The sequence below is a fragment of the Ceratotherium simum genome, chromosome 17, assembly GCF_057802395.1.
Source record: "Ceratotherium simum simum isolate JZ-2026a chromosome 17, ASM5780239v1, whole genome shotgun sequence".
Classification (NCBI taxonomy): Eukaryota; Metazoa; Chordata; class Mammalia; order Perissodactyla; family Rhinocerotidae; genus Ceratotherium; species Ceratotherium simum.
The window spans coordinates 41398835-41415417 of NC_141916.1; the positions used below are offsets into that span (position 1 = coordinate 41398835).

A 16583-nucleotide genomic window follows, 5' to 3' on the forward strand; every position below is an offset into this window, starting at 1 on the left:
GGAGAGATGAAGGAGTGGGAAATGGTGATATATTACCTGTGCCTGTAAATTTAAGTTAGTACATGTGGCATTTGCTCCTTCCAAAATTTTAAGTGATTTTCAAATTTGTAAATCTATGTACTTTAAGTTGTTAATATATCCCATGGCATTGAGCCACAAGAACATATGTCAAAAATTGGCTCCAAATTTATGTCTTTCCCTCCTCGGATCACTCTGCAGCTGTCCCCTTGGTGCCCATTTACATTATTTTGTACGATGTGATAGTTATATTGCAGAAAGTTAAGCCCACAGACTCAGACCAGTTGTGCTCACATCCTGGCTCTAAAACTTACAAGTTATGTGATCCTAGATTTTCTCAATGAATAATCCCCTAAAAGCCCTTGTCACAGTTCCTGGCATAAGAAAAGCAGACGGTAAATGTTAGGTATTATTATTTATAGTTTCTTTATTGTTTGAAATTCTTCTTGATTTGTTTCAGATACCTATGTTTGGTCTCAAGAAATGTCTGTAAATAACTGCCTTCATAAATAAACTCCAATGCCTGGAAATATAATGATCAAACCTGAATACTTATAAATGGCCATATATCAGAAATTCAGAGCATTATTCTTAGAGTGTGTCGGAAATTCTGAGCGTTTTTCTCATTTTGTGTTGGGTTAGTAAGATTAGATTTGTGGGTTACATTCACTTTAGGAGTGTGTGCCTAGATCCATGAACTTTAAGATCTGACATGCTCCGGCAAACCCAGTCACTCATGTGACTCTAATCCTCAAACATCCCTAATTTCACTCCTAATAAGATAGAAGAAATGGGGGGTAACTTCTAGATAACCATTTTAGGACTAGAAGACACAAGAAGAGAAGACTATAAAGTATAAACTTTACGATAAGTTTCTGGTTCTCTAACCAGACTCCTTCCCTGGAGGGATGGAAGAGGAGACCCAGCCACCTGTATAGAGGTGCAGAACTGGAGAGGTCCCACAGGGGTCATCTCGCCCTCTGAAAAGAAGCTCAGGACTCCCGGGCATCTGTGATCCACACTGGACGCTGAAACGTTTGAATAAAGCTAACACGAGATGTTTCTAAAATTAGAAGGCCGTATGAATGACTTCTTGAGGGTCTTGGAGGCATTGCTTAGTGAGTCCATGGTTGTGGGGCTAACAGTCCTTGAAGTGTGAACATCGGCAACTGCTGACAACCACACCAGCAACGATGCAGGGTTCTATCTCTTACGAAACGCCTCCTACCATTTTCCCTAACTTCCCAGGAAGGTCTTTTTTTCTTTCAAACAATAATATTTGATACCTGAGCTTCCTGGAAACTTAGAATTCTCGACTGAAAATATATATTGTTTAGTGATCCTGCTATGAAATATGATAGCAACATAAAGAAAATATACAGTGATATACAGAAGGGCATTTCTTTGCCCTTCACCATGGTTCTAATGAAAATAGAGACACACTTGACGCTGATTCAATGTTATTGAGTCAGCACTGAATTTTTTTTGTTGTTTATGGTGGTGGTGGTGTTTGGGAGAAGAGGGGAATTTTTTTTTTTCAATAGCACAATACTTTGCAGCCATTAATTCATTATTCCACTTAATCCACGTGCATCCCCTGAGGCTTAGCACAATCTTCCTTAAAATCTGTGACAATTGTCAAAGTAATTTAGGGTTAACAGGACATATCTCTGACAGAGCTGGGGGGAAGACATGAGCATTAAGGTACAACTAGCTCTTCCTAAAAATAGAAGTTACCTGTAATAGAATCCAAATGGTACTCTTCATTGTCTCTTCACACATCTTTTAAAAACTTTGATTCAAAAGATTTTCTTGCTTGCTTTCTTGTATTTTTCTTTTTAGACAGCAAAACTGTGGCAGGCTCTAAAGATATGTTATCATTAGCACAGAAGCAATTAACTTTTATTTAACAAATTTGGTGGCATTTTAAAATTATTATCAATATATGCTGAAGGGAAGGCAACGAATAGTCCTCCCCTCATGAATCACCCAGACTCTCTGTAGACACTCTTTTCATATGAAGTTGAAACAAAAAAAAAAACCTCTAGGTCTTTCCAGTCATTTTTTTTTTTAAATAAATTATTTAGCAAACTGGTTTGAATGTGACTTTTAGGCAGTGATGTGCTGTTAAATGTTTATCAATCAGCTATCACTTGTAGTCTTCACCCCTCCTCATAAATACTCTCACCCTGGATGATTTCAAGCTACCACTACGATGCCCCCAACACAGTATTGGGAAGAGGTACACACAATGGGCTCTCACAAGCTGGTATGAACCTGCTCCAATACCCCCAAACGCAGCCACCAGGACTGACTTAGAAGATGAAGACCATGCCCAAAATTCAGCTGTTATACCACCATCTGGGGAGGTACTGAGCATACCTAAAATGATTTTTTCCCTCTGCCTCACTGAAAAGTTTTCTAGTAGTTTACATTTACCTCAGGTCCTAGTCTAGAAGACATACCAAGAACAACTAAAAAAAAGAGGGGGGGGATTCACTTGTCTACGTGATGCCTTAATAGCCCTTACTAGTATTATTATTGAATAGAATAAAGCACTTAGCATAAGTTAACTAGGGAATTCTCAAGGATCCCTGAGAAGTAGGCAGTAAGTGTGAATTCCATTTTATAAGAAGCGAAGAGTTTCTGAGAAGATAAGAAATTAAGTTGGGCAATAGAACATTAAGCAGCAAAAATTCTTTTCAGCGGCAGAGTAGAAGAGGCCCACTCCTCTGGGAAAAACAGTCTTTATTCCCCTACACGCTCCAATCTTAATACAGCTGTTGCACTTAAACTCAACCTATTCTCCACCCAGCAGTGCTCAGGGATCTGGGTAACATAAACAACTAGAAGCAGCAGCCTCTGTGAATCTGAATTTTCCTTTCACCTCCTCGGATACTGTCACCCATCCTAAAACTTATGGCTAGAATAAAGTATAGCCTTATGAAATAGGCCATATTATTGAGAAATTATAATTTGTCTTATCCTTCTTGCTGAAAATTCATTGGCTAGAAGAATTAAAAACTTTTTTCTCCTCTCCCAGACATGCCTTAGTAATCCTCAATTCCCTGGGAGAAAAGAAGCCAGTTTTGGTTTCACACTCTTTAAGGCAGATTGAGCTATATGGGCTCAGAAGTAGAAGGCTTGGAGGGTTTTGCCCCAAAAGACCCTGAAGAGAGCTGGATTTCCAGGGACTAGAAGCTGCAGATGATGGCCCCAAGTGGAGGTGGGAGGCTGGGAATAGACGAGACCTGCACACTGGTCCCTCACAGCATCTAAGCAGCAGCAGGGCTTCTGGGTGACTGTCAGGATGCTGAACACTACACAACTCAGAGGCCCGGGCCCACGTCCCATGGAGGAAGTGAAGAGCAATGCAGGACCACCTTCAAAGGGGCTACACAAGCTTAAACACCATCTTAAACAACTATCAACCAGGACAGAGAACAGAGGCCCTCTTGTCTAATTTTTCTAGTTCATTTTAGCCCCCTTGGGTCTTTTGCTGTTCTGAGTAAGGTGGGGACAGGGGGAGGGTCTCCTGAAAAAACAACTTGAGTTTGACTATCCTGCTAGCCCGGCGCATGGAGCCATCTATATTTAATTGGATTCAGAACAACAAAAAGTGAGATGCTTTTTGCATCTCAGTGTCATACTGAAAATCTTGGAGCTCCTTTACTGTGGCAGGAAGGGCTTTTTACAATCCTCCCTTGCCTTAGGCTAACTGGAAATCCTATCCTGTTAATCCATATTCCTTCTATGAACGTTCCCTGGCTCCACAAATATCTCCACTGCAAACGGACTAACATGAAGTTAAGCTGAGCTAGCTGGCTCAGGGCTTTGATATTTTATACCTGCAACACACAGGTTACCCTAGGTCTTGGGATGCTCCTCTTCGGTTAAATTAAATTTGATTAAAGATGTGTGCAGCCCTCTTTAGATTAATAATTACCATGAGAAAAGGTTGTTCCTATCATACTTTTTTTGCCTGATTTGGACAATTAGATATATCTGAGGTGCATTTTTAGAATCTTAGCTGCTTTGTGCAGAAATTTTATGAAGCAAAGCAAAAGCAGACAAAGCTTGGCAAACATATCAATCTCCATCAATAAGTTGAGTGGCCAAAGCTCCCATGCCTTCCACACCATCAGAGAATAGCAGAGGAACAGGCAATGATAGAGCGTTAGGTTATTGTGCCAGCTCTGCTTGGAAGAGAAGGAGGCCCATTTTCTGCTTTTACTTGAAAGTAGACATTTCTACCTTCAGATTGGATGAACTGCTTAACCTCTGTGGGCCATGGTTTCCTCACCTAAAAGTTGGTGTATTTAGCTGCATGATCTCTAAGATTCCTTGCAGCACTAAAATTCTTTGATTCCAAGATATTATGAAATCCCAAAAGGAAAAGAGGGACATTGTTCTCATTCTATTGTCCACCCAGCTGATTTTATCAGATTAAGATTCTGAGTCATAAATAAAGGAAGAAAAGACACTGATACAATATAGATCTTGCATTTGCAGGAAGTGCATTTTTCCTCCATATGGATCTTAACTATTTCACGTGCTAAAAAATAATTGAACAGACTATCTATAGAAATGGTTTTGTCCATTCATCCACTTTTCTCTATAACGGTAAAAATAACTATTGCTTTGTTATAAAACTGTGTTCAAATAAAAATAGGGAAATGCAATCCTCAACAGTTTCTGAGATCTAGCTATGAGAAAAGTCGCCACGTCTCTTTAAATAAGCACAAAGGTAAGAGTGCCATCTGCTGGCTTAAATTGTCTAATAGTGTCTTTCTAACTTGATATGTACAATAAAATTGTTACTCCACAAATAACTTCTAAAACTTGAGTCTACACCCTGCTTCATGAAAACTCTGAGCTCTTTAATAACTTGATGTACAGAGCCTAAATAGAAAAATCATTTGTCCTAATGTCCAAAATACACAAAATATATTAATATACTCTGAATATATGAATATACTCTGAATTAAATAAGTACTTCTTTTAATTATATCCTACAATATTTACCATGTCAAAAAACTATAAACCTATCAGGTCCAAGAGTAAGTAGATAATGTCTTTCTTTAAAAGCTTCTAAGAAAGCTAGAATATTTGGAGTGTTTACACGTAGGCAATAGTGTCAATTGTCAAAAGTCTCCTTAGCTTCACAGCAGGAAACCAAGGGGTACCTCTGTTAACAGAGTTCAATTAAGGAAGAAAGAAAACACAGTTAAGTAGAAAAGTCATATATCAGATACAACCATCACTTCACGCCTCCACATTGACGTCAGCAGGCAGATGAAGGTCAGACTGCAGCACTTACTGGCTCTCCTTTATGAGGTGTTGTGATGTTAATATCTGGGCCATGAAATGTACTCTTATTCTTCTCAATCCTCCCCCAAAATCTCCTTCAGAAAAGATTCTCTTTTAAGGGAACCCCCTACAGCAATGGAGCTGCTCAGAGAATGTTTCACATAAAAACAAAAAATTCCAATCAATTTCTTAGTCCAGTAAGCCTGAGAGGATCCCAGGAAAATTTATTCCATTGCCTGAAATGTTGAATATCTGTTTAGTACAATCCTGAAATCATCCAAGGAGATGTATGAGGCGACTAGAATACTTTTTATTCAAAAATGTACATGAAACTTCCTATGCCAAAAGCATTTAACTGGAAGAAAACAATCATTCTAAATAGATGAGATTCAATATTACCAAGAAGCTAAGAGACGAACTAGCACAGTTCTTAAGGGTCGTTGGCATTCCTGTTAATTTTCTGCCTTACCTATATTGTAAAGATAACATGATAATTATATTGTAAAGATTTCATAACAATTCACTGATTCTTGGCATTAAGGGTCTTTTATGTTCTCAGGATGCCATGCTACAAAGTTGTTTGGAAAAGCCAATCGTTAAAATATTAAATCACTAGATACTTTCACTAGTATAGTATACTTTCTATCACTGGTATAGAAAGCATAGATATATATATCACTAGTATACTTTCAATGAATTTAGGCATAGACATAAACAAAATCTGTATGAAAAAAATAATATACTTACTGTTCTTTTGTTGAAAGATGATATCAATTATGCTGTTTCCTCTGTGTATGAATGTGAGTGAGTGTGAATAAGCCACACTACAGATTACTCACAGTCTGTATTTTGAATTAAAGCTATTTCATGATCAAAGTGTGGTTTCGGTTCGTATCGGTGACATATCTTCACACCTTTTTCATCACTGGTACTAGGATGTAAGAATGCAGTTGCCTGAAGCTCAGATCCTACTCCTGGTTCTCTGAAAATGTCTTCAGGTCAGTTTGCATGCCTCCACCAACCTTGCCAACATACTAATGACAGAGCTCTAAAACCACATCCACAAGAATGCAGGAAACCAATGGTGAGTTTACACCAAGTTAATGACAATAGACAACTTGGAGGAAATTAGTTCATGTAAAACATGCCACTCTTCATACTCACTCAACATTGAAAACCATCACAGATCAACTACAGTGACAAAATTCAGACCAGGCACAATTTATATTTGTTATTACACTCCATAATAAAATATTTTCCCATTTGTTCTTCAAGACATCCTCTGAGATAAGCAGACCATTTTACAAATCACTTAAGATCATTCACTCAATTTTCCATAGTTGGAAAATAGCTACTGGGTTTCTCCACTTGAGTAACGTTTACTGTAAGACCAAAAACACAGTAGAGCTTGTCAGTAATATGCTAGCAAACACTAAACCATACACTTGGTTGACATAATCCAATGAAGCACAATATTGGTGTCTGCTAGAACTACCACATACTCTGTTGACGGAATTCATCTCTCAGCCGAATAGCTGGCACTGCCACACATAGCAAGAGATGACAGTGAACAGGCGCCCAAAATACACATTTCCCTCTAGACCAAGGGATGACAGTATGGAGTGAAAACAATGGAGTAACATAAATTTGCTTTTTGAATATATCAAACTGATATCAACACCAAAATATATTTGAGATTATCTAGATGAAAAAACAGAGGCGTCAAAAGGCCACGTTTTATCAAGTTTAGTAGCAGAGTCAAGATTGAAACTCAATTCTAATCTTGAGTCCAGAAGTCAGGATTGCAGATTGAAACAATGTGAAAGGATACAGGATAATTCATCAAAATGGTAAAAATAAAAATATATATGGCCAATAAATCAGTAGCCAAAGAATCTTAAATTTAAGCAAGATACTGTAATTCACCAGGCTAGTGATGTTGAGAATTTAATTATTGCGAGGGTGAGAAAACAGACTACTCATATAAGCAGCTGGTGGGAAAGCAAAGTGATTCAACATTTAGATAGATATAGATAAGATATAGATACTGATATACTTTTTAAAATACACAAATATCAATACCCATTCACCCAATAATCCCATTTCTAGGATAAACACAAATTATTTATAAGGTCATTTATCTCAAAGTTAATTGCAACAAATAATGGAAACAAATGTATACCTATACTAAATTGATAAAATTAAAATTAATTTTTGTCTTTCATTACAATGAAATACTATGTGGCTCCAAAAAATCATGTTTTAGAAGAATAGTTTGTGAGTTGGAAAAATGCTTTAGTTATATTTTGATGTATTGATATATGTTTTTGGTATATTTTGATATATAAAAGGTTTACAAACAATATGATAGGTATGATCCTAATTAAGGCAATATTTGTAAATAAGCATATTTAGCAAATATATAGCCACTAACACACATATAAAAAGAATTGGATTAGAAATTTTTTTTTTCATCTTATACTTTATACTTTCCAAATTTTCTACAGTGGATACACATTTGGTTTCATGCCAGAAAAAATGATGTTATTTAAACCAAACACAAAGTGAGTTGAGACACCTGGGAATAAACGAGATTCATGCTTTGGGAGGATCGGTGGCTACAGTGGTTGCAGGCTCCTGAGTTGACCAGGGATTAGCACTTGGACAATTTATCTGGCTCTTAATTTTCTGGAAATTAAGGTAAAAATCGAGTAGCAAGTTTCCATTTTCTAGCAACAGAAAACACATTAAATTATTTACAATATTTTTTCCTCCAGAACTATAGTCAAACAGGAATTTAGTATCATTTGAATCCTTACATAAAAGACTTCAAGAAACATATTGAGCAGTAACTTCAACTGTGGTCTTAAAAATCAGTAGCTTTCTTTGGGGATCTTTTAGGCATTGATCCTGTGATAAATCATATTCCACTACATTAAGTTAAATACAATTCTGTTTGAGATCTGAGTAATTAATCTCTGACAAGAGATGGGTCTTTGTAACATGCATTTAGGCAACAAGTGTTTTTAACAAAACCATAATAATCTATCCTATAATGCTCTATTCAAGAGCAACTATTTCATTGGTTATAACAAAGGCTTAGTTAGAAGCAGAACGCCTCCTTTTATTCAAAAAGAATATCTTTAATAACCCAATATATTAAGCTAAAATAAACACTTCAATCATTTCCCAAAGGGATTATAACAGGTAGTTCATGTGTGTTTGTGTGCTACACATTGGAACATGTAACATGCTCTAAATCACATCAAAACTCTTTTACTTTAAATTTGAAAATGTCCTGTATAAAGTGTTCATCTACATTCTTAGAAATGGCATAAATAAAATTGTCTAGAAGAAGATTAATCGAGGTGATCATGTCATCTTTACCCTAGCTTTACATAAATAATCGTTTCACCAATCATCCAATCAAAAGCAAAACAAAACCAAGGAATGAGTCTTTCTCTTGGCCAGTCAAGATATGCCAAGCTCTCCTTTGCCTAAATCCTATTATACAGTGTATTTGCCGTCACTTTGCGTGGCTCCTACCCATGACCAATTCACTGTCCCATCTACATTCTCTCACTGACTATAACAGCAAAAATATGTTAGGGAAGTACATTGCTCATAATTATGATATCTGTCTCAAAAAAGTTATGAGCATCCCGTTTTGCACTTTGATACCATTATTTTATTCAGCAAACATTTTAAATTCTTACCATGTGCTGGTACCAGACCCTAGACTAGAGAGAGATATGTGAGGAAACATATGGAATAAAGCGTTATAATTGCTATAGTAGCAATTATATATGTACATGTTTCAATGAAGAGCAAAGGAGAAAACTGTCAAGTGTATCTAAATAAGGGTTGCAAGTTTACTACTGTAAAGTGTGTTCATGCTCACCTTTTAATGATCTCCAAAGTGTTCTTTCATTCTAATATATTTGGGATTTAAGGATCAAGTGAATAGTCCAACCATTTTTCTATGGTTGATCATATTCTCTTTCCTCTCTCAGCACTCTTTATATAACCTAAAACACAGAGCATATATTTATATTACAGTATTTTATTAACATATTTAACTAATATGAAACAGCATTAATTAAATGATTGGTATACAAAGCTGGTAACACCCCCCCCATGACGTCTAATTACCACTTTTGGGGGTATGGTGAATATTTGGCATATTTGTAGCAATCCAGCATGTTTTGAACACTTTTCTTTTGTCTGAACATTTTCACAGATTCTGAGCCCCATCTCTTTAACACAGAAGCCAGAACTCCAATCTTGCTCACAGCTGGGTAAAAGCACATGATGCACTCACACAGGATTGCAGTCTGGGAAATTGGTGACATAAGAAAGCAGATGCAGATGTAATCCATCTCTCAGTGAGCATGGCAGCAGAGATATCTGGCTGTTCAGGGTCAGAAATCCCAGGACTTCTGGAGTCCAGTCCGGTATCATCAGCGAAGTTAGCATGTCCAGGACAAAAAGCAATGTCTACACTAAGTGGTGGCAGCATTGGTGTCTTTGCTAGAGTAGCCACCAACGTCTGGTTTGGGCATTGTTTCTGGTTGTGTAGTGGCTGAGCCAGATACCCTAAGGCTACTGGAGATTCTTTGATGGATCAATTATAGTTTACTAAGTTTCTTTATTGCATAGTCAAGCTAGGGTGGATTTTATTGTTTGGAACACTGACACATTTCCAATGGCTGCTGATTAGGGAGGGAGCCTTTCCATTAAGGATATCTGATTCTAAGCCACCCTGATGATTACAAATAAACACCCTTGGAGCACTCCACTTCCTACCCCTCAGAAACATGGACAATGCACGAGCACTTGCTCTCTCTCTCTGAAACTTGCTGTCCTACTTCTCCAACAGTGAAACACTTCACTCAACGACCACTGAGTCAGCTTGTGGAAGCAGACTACATTTCTTTGCTGCTGGATATGTACACCGTTTCACTCCCTTCCTCCAAATCTTAGCACACAACACTATTAATTTTCTTCACCTAAAGAAATGTCTGTTTCTCCTTACTATTTATCTTCTACCTCTAAGCCAGTTCTCTCTACATTATAAAACATTTTTCCAGTTCTAAAATGACTATTTTGATAGCTATGTTCTAAAAATATTTTCAAAGAATTTTTGAAAGTCTTAGTAAGGTATTTAAACTTTCCTATCTACCTCTTAATGGACCTGGTGATTTCATCCAGAAAAAAATTCTCATAGAGAAATCGTATTACATTTCCCTAATAGACTTACCCTATTAAAGGGTTTGATCAGTAAGTCTATCCATTATTATGGATTCAGTTGGTTCCTTCTGGAATACTAGCTTTAGTGGCTTATTTTTGTACAGGATATTAAAAAACTTAATAATTTACTGTTTTCATCTACAAACAGAAATCTTGTCATTTTTTAACCAGTAAGGGTGTGCATGTGCAGAAGCATACGTATACACTAATTTGTACTCTGAACTCTTGGAATTTATCATAATTCATTAAGGCAGGGCTGAAATTTGCTTTCATACAATATTTGAAAGGTAGTTTTACTGAGCAAAGTGTAGTATAAATAAAATGGAGGAAGGGGTCATAGGATTTAAGAAAGCAAATTATTCTCAAGCCCTTGAACAGCTGCTTTTCATGTACAAAATACTCTATCAGTTCAAGTCCACGACATCTCATACCACATCAGGAGTATGTCGGGATGGTAGAAATCCATTCTGATGTTTTGTATTAGCTTTTATAATACAGCCATTACTTCACAGGTATTTGGTCAAAAACTCTTGTAGTTTGACAAACCTAATGACTTCTGCTTTCCTGTTTGAGGTTGCTATAAGTTCAAATTTAAAGAGTGCAACCTAGAAAAAACTTGATGTGATGTAAGAATTAAGCAGGATAATGACGAAAGGACACACTCCTTCATTGACCATAGACACTCTCTTTCTTCAATGAGAGCTAAAAATTGGATCCTAGAATGGAGGTAGAGATTACAAATACCGTGAACCATTAATCAAAGCACACAAGGGGCATCTTGGCACTAGTTCTTTATGTTATTGATGTGATTATAGGTCAATATGATTTCTGCTGTACAAGGGGGAAAAAAAGATTTAGCATCATACCTGGAAAAAGGATCAATACTGATATTTGACTTCAAGACTATAAGAGAAGAATAGCAATAATTGACTGCTTACGACATGCTAAGCTTTTCTCTAAGAAATTTACATGTATTATCTCATTTAATTCTAAAACAACATTAAGATATATCTTTATAACCCCATTTTACAAATGAGGTACATAGAGGTTAAGTAACTTCCCCAAGGTCACACAGTTAGTACCATTGAAGTTGGGACTCAAACTTAGGTAACCTAAGCCCAGAGCCTATGCTCCCTATAATTACTATATTGTCTCCCTATTTTCCCTCCTAAGTCCTTGAAATTCTTTGACATTCTATATTCTAGATTTCTAAGTGTGTGATTAAAGGTGTAGGGAGGAAGAAGAAGAAAGAAAGGGAACGCTTAGGGGCCGGCCCCTTGGTGTAGCAGTTAAGTGCACGCGCTCCAGTGCTGGCGGCCCAGGGTTTGGATCCAGGGCGTGCACCAATGCACCACTTGTCAGGCCATGCTGTGGCGGCGTCCCATGTAAAGTGGAGGAAGATGGGCACAAATGTTGGCCCAGGGCCAGTCTTCCTCAGCAAAGAGAGGAGGATTGGCATGGATGTTAGCTCAGGGCTGATCTTCTTCATAAAAAAAAAAAAAAAAAGGGAATGCTTAGAAAAATATCTAGCATAAAGAAACTTTCCTCCTTTGGGATTTGAGTGATGTTATTATCCTAAGTAAAAGTTGTGAACCAATATTATTCAAAGATTGGTAAATACCTATCCTAGCAAAATATGCTTCCAGCTGTTCAAGCTAATTGCTTTTTTCAGACTAGCTTTTTCAGAGCTTGATATTTTTAGCTATGTTTTCCATTTGCATCATCAACAGGGACTGAACAAGAGGCCATTGCCTTAATAATCAATCAAGTCTCAATAATTAGCCACTTGCTTCAACATAAACGTATTTCACCTGCAGTTATAGAAATAAGAATTTCTAAATTGTGCTTGCAAGGCTCATCAAGCTGCCCTGTGCCACAATAACACACACATGTACTTGACCTTCAGTAATCACGTGTTCTACATATACATGTATTCTCTGCAGATTATTTCCTGGTCACTAGAGTCCACAGAGTGGCTGTAACTGCAAAGAAAGCACCCTGGTAAGACAGGCTTCCTAAAGTAAAGAAAACAGATCACTTTTGGGGTGGGGTTCCATGTTATTATTAATTCAACAAATGTGTATTGAACGCCCATTTGTAGTCAGAGAACGGAGATACAGTATGAATAAACACCGACCCTGTCCTCAAAGAGTTCAGTCTAGTTCACAGACAAGAAAATCAAATATGATACAGTGATAAGTCTTAGGTAAAAGTTATTTTGAGAGCCCAGCAGAGGCAGTTAGATGGAGAATAAAGAGAGAGTGTATCAATCACACCCTGGGGTTGGATAGGGAAGTGCTTCCAGAATAAAAGGCACTTGAACCAAATTTTAAAGAGTGAGAAATTTTAGCTAGGGTGAAGGGATTCCAAGCCCAGAGAACATAATCAACAATCACCCTTAGAAAATCGCATCAAAACAGCAAATTAGAGGTAGGTTGGTGTGATTGAACGACAGTGTGCATGGGGAGGTGTGGTGAGTGATGGAGCTAGAAAGATCTGCCAGATCCTGGATTTCAAAAGCCACTTTCCTTAAGAAATTCATGCTGTGAATTATTCACTGATATTCTTTGATGTTCTCATGTCCCCTCTGTTAAAGACACATAAGCATATACCAAAGAACATAATTAGAAAACCACTGCACAGATTCTGATTAAACATGGTAGACTGAACAAACCAAAGATTGAATAAGTGAAACCCCACTAATATAAATGGACTAAAAGGGAATAGTTAATAGATAAAAACAGTGATCTAAAGGACAACAAGAATAGAACGGATACAATAGCAAATGAGACGTTTAAATTTTAGAAGATGGAAAGCAAATGGATGGATGGTAACCACTTTAATAGATCTCAGAAAGCTGAGTGCATTCAGAAGAAGAACTAATAAGACCTATAATCAGTTGCACTGCAGAATCCCAGAAAAGCAAAGGAATTAGAGGCAAAGAGTATTTATGAAAGTGGGTCTGAAGGCTGGGGCAAGTACCACTCCTGCAGCTTGGAAAAAGACAGGAAGTCTACTATGGGGAATGTGAACCAAAAGGCACTGAAAAGGCATAAAAGAGGGAGGACAGGAAGCATCATCAAACAAACAGATGACATGAAAGTCTACATAGTGAATGGTGATAGCCCTAGGTTTCCAGAATGCTGGCAGCCAGACCTATACCCCCAAACAAGTGATGAAAGACTCATGTCTGGAGAAATTAACTGGATTTAGAAGAAGGATCTGATTTTTAAACTGATTCTTAAAAGATTGGTACAACTTTGAGTAGCATGAACAGAACATCCCAGGCAGAAGGTATAGCTTGTGCAGATACAAGTCATGAAGGAGTATGGCAAGTCTGAGGAGTGGCAAGAGCTTCAGCATGCTTGACAAATGGAATGTGTGGGTTGGAGAAGGGTGAGATATGACATGGAGAATTTCAAGGTCCACTCGTTAAAGGCCTTATATGCTAAAGAGATTGTATTTCATGTTATACACAAGAAGGGAGTTTCCACAAGAAAATGACATGATCAGATTGAAAAAGACAATTCTGGTTGTAGCATAAAAGACAACCAGGATTGAGGTAGAATGATATAATGAGAAACCAGCTAGGAGACTGACTTGCTTATCTCTAAGAGAAAAACCAGAGACTGAACTAAGGCAACAGTAATGGGATAGAGAGGAGAGTCAGGATACCAGAGACATTTATAAGGCAGGATTGATGGAATATTTTTATCAACTGCATGTAAGGGGGAAAGGTAAGGTAAGGTAAAGAGGCAAGGAGAAATCTTCTGTTTCTAGTTTAGGAACTGGGAATGATGGTGACACTATTAGCTAAAATAGGGAACATTACAGAAATAATCACTTTGACAAAGGAAAACAATACAGTCAATTTTGAGACACAAGTTTGAGTTACTATAGGACATCTCTCCCTAGAAAGCTGGAAAAATTATCTTCAATTCAAGAAGGAGAAGTCATCTGGAGGTATACTTGAGAATCAGCACCGCATAGATAATGAAGCCAGGGTAGGAAACGAGAGCATGTAGAGGAGGCAAACATGTACCACTACTCCCAGCTCTGTGCCCAGGAAAGGAAACCCAAAGCTACTGGAGCACTCTTTCTTGCCAAGCCCAAATGTGACTTCACACATTTTCTTAGTATTGGTCTCCCAGCATCAACTACCAATCAACCAGAGTTGGCACCTGAATTAAAAACCCATTTGTCTTCCCTGATGTGGAGCAAAAGAAGACAGCAAGGACTGGACCCTGAGGAACAGGTTCTCAAACGTCTTACAAACCATCAGCTTCACGTGTGTGTGCTGGTATGCATATAGATGAGAATCTGGAGTGAGAGTATTGTGAATTCATTTGAAACCAAACCATAAAGCATGTCCACATCCATAGCCTTAGCTAACCTTCTTCCTCATCTGGACTTCTACAGGAGCCTCACCAGTGCTTTGTCACCTGAATTCTTGTCCCTCCATAATCCAGCCTCCACATTGCAGCCAGATTAATAGTTCCAAAGCAGAGACATGATTGTATCACCCCCCACCCTCAACCCTACTATTAAAACCCCTTTATAGCATCTCATTGCTCTTAAAATAGAGACAAAGATTTTTCATAAGGTCTACAAACCTCATAGGGTTTAACCTCTGACTCTTCAGCCTATTTTGTACCATGTGCCCCTCTCACCGATCCCCACAGCATATTCTGTACTGCTCCCCTCCACCACAGGCTTCTGAAGATGCTGTCTGCCATCCTCAAGGACTCTTGCCATGAGTCTTTACCTAGCTAACTCCTATTCATCCTTTAGGTCCCAGCTTTAATGCCACTTCCATAGGAAGACTTCCAGAATGCCCAGATGTCATCAGAACAGCATGTGCCTTTCCTGCATAGAAGTTACTGATGTAATTTCACGTGTCCGTGTGCCGTGTTGTTTCAACACCTGTCTTTGCCAAACATTAAGCTCCACGAGCTCAGGAAAAAAAAAGTTTCTTTTTGTTTTCCCAATACCTAGCATCATGTCTGGCGCATAGTAGGCACTCAATATTTATTTAATTTGGTTGGCTTTGGTGATCTGAATCTTGACAATATATTCTCACTCTTGGAAAATAAGCCTATATAAAGTATTTACTAAGAGTTTACTTTCATTTTAAAATGAATTAATACAGTTAAACAAACAAGAAATAACACTTGGCAAATAGCAGGACACGTATTTCAATAGCCATTTTAATTTCATCAGAATTATTCCATCATTTCCCAGGAAACTTGCAAAGTATTCTTCAATAAATAGTCACATCACTTCCTGTAATTACATGCAGCTGGAAATCCTGCTGGTTCCAAAAATAAGAAAATGAGAAATCTTTTCGTCTCTTTTATTGGATTCGCTGGCTGCTTTTCAAAAATATTACAACCTTAGTGTCCTCAGCATTGTCTCAAGAGTCATTAAGAATCACATTCGCATTTAGTTTAGTTAGCTGTGTGGAACACCTCTTGTTTCCCACATCAAAGTATCCCTTCTCTATAATGGTTTTAAATTAAGACCACAAAGCTACTGCGGCAGGTTAGATGAAGCAACAACATCCATAAAACACTATTGGCTCCATTTCTTCCCTTAATTCCTCTTTAAGTGAAAGCTGTGCAGTGTGGAGAAGGAGGTACTTTCACGGTAATACATGATTGGGAGCATCCTTTTAGATAATTAATATACAGTACTAGCTTTCTAATGCTTAGCTGACCCAGCCTGACACAAGAACTACAACGGTGTCCCATGAAAGGAAAGCACTACAGAAATTGTAAAGTTTTTTAGCAGCCAAATCCAAAGAGAAACACAAGTTTCACTTGGGTGCTATTTTTTCAATAGTTACAAAAACTCTTGGATATGAATTGCGCTTTAGGCAAAGCTGTGCCACACACACATACACTTCCCATATATCACCCAAAGCTCCTTAGCACATTGTGTCTGCCTTCAAATACATCTTCACTCCCACTGCCCCAGGCCTTGTGATTCGTCCTAGTTACTGAGAC

General features: G+C 37.8%; 1 long non-coding RNA gene across 2 annotated transcripts in view; it reads right to left on the minus strand.

Moving 5' to 3' along the window:
- LOC147914783 (uncharacterized) overlaps positions 1-16583 on the minus strand; it is a 263718-nt gene that overhangs the window by 162944 nt on the left and 84191 nt on the right. The window contains exons 2-3 of one of the 2 annotated variants that reach the window (XR_015554984.1): positions 9230-9356; positions 1756-1881 (exon numbers count right to left, since the gene is read on the minus strand). This is a non-coding gene — a long non-coding RNA (uncharacterized LOC147914783). Of the gene's footprint in view, positions 1-1755; positions 1882-6075; positions 7359-9229; positions 9357-16583 lie in introns of those variants that run through there. The other variant, XR_015554985.1, reaches the window with a different exon arrangement.